General features: G+C 34.6%; 1 non-coding gene across 1 annotated transcript; it reads left to right on the top strand.

The window, feature by feature from the left end:
* Window positions 1–339: 339 nt before the first annotated feature.
* Window positions 340–411, top strand: TRNAW-CCA (transfer RNA tryptophan (anticodon CCA)). Its single transcript has one exon. It is a non-coding gene; the product is annotated as a tRNA-Trp (tRNA).
* Window positions 412–1,039: the final 628 nt, after the last annotated feature.

Here is a 1,039-nt window from a genome sequence, read left to right on the forward strand (position 1 = left end):
GAAATTGGCTGAAAAAAGATATATATAAAGCCTGAAATATCTATATCTATAACTATCTATCTATATAAATAGATAGATGGATAGATATAATTTTGTCAAACCAAAAAGAGTTGCTTCCACCAAAATGCAGTGAAGTGTACAGAAATATGGTAATTGTGTTACACAAAGTTTTGTTGATACTCGTTCCTCTTGCTACCAACTGAATCTTCAATCTCTCTCTCTTTCCTTTTCTCTCTGTCTCTTTCCTCTCCTTCTCTCTTTTTAATCTCTATATGCATAAATATATAAATGTGAATATTAAATTTTATAAATATGAAAATATATATATATATATGGGATTCCCTAGTAGCTCAGATGGTAAAGCATCTGCCTCCAATGCAGGAGACCTGGGTTCAATCCCTGGGTTGGGAAGATCCCCTGGAGAAGGAAATGGCAATCCACTCCAGTATTCTTGCCTGGAAAACCCCATGGATAGAGGAGCCTGGTGGGCTACAGTCCATGGGGTCACAAAGATTCAGACATGACTGAGCAGCTCACATACACACACACACACATGCATGTGTGCTAAGTTGCTTCAGTCATGTCTGACTCTGTGATCCTATCGATTTTAGCCCACCAGGTTCCTCTGTCCATGGGATTCTCCAGGCAAGTTACCAGTAGAGCTAAAGAAAATAATGATAATTAAAAAATTAATTAATTATTTCAGCAAAGTTGCAGTGCATAAAACACATAAAAACAGGTTTTTTTTTAAATACTAGCAATGAAAACTTGAAAAGGAAATTAAACAAACAAGTCCATTTCTAATAGCATCAAAATGATATAATATGTAAGAATACATTTAACTAAGGAGGTACAAGCATTACTGAAAACTACAAAACGGTGCTTCAGGAAATTAAAGTAGGCCTAAGCAAGTGAAACTTCATGGATTGAAATAGTTGATAGTGTGAAAGCAACACTATTCCTAAAATATTTTTCCAAGTTCAATGCAATTCCTATCACAATCCCAATTATCCTAAAGCTAATTCTAAAATTCATATTA

The sequence above is a fragment of the Dama dama genome, chromosome 11, assembly GCF_033118175.1.
Source record: "Dama dama isolate Ldn47 chromosome 11, ASM3311817v1, whole genome shotgun sequence".
Lineage (NCBI taxonomy): Eukaryota > Metazoa > Chordata > Mammalia > Artiodactyla > Cervidae > Dama > Dama dama.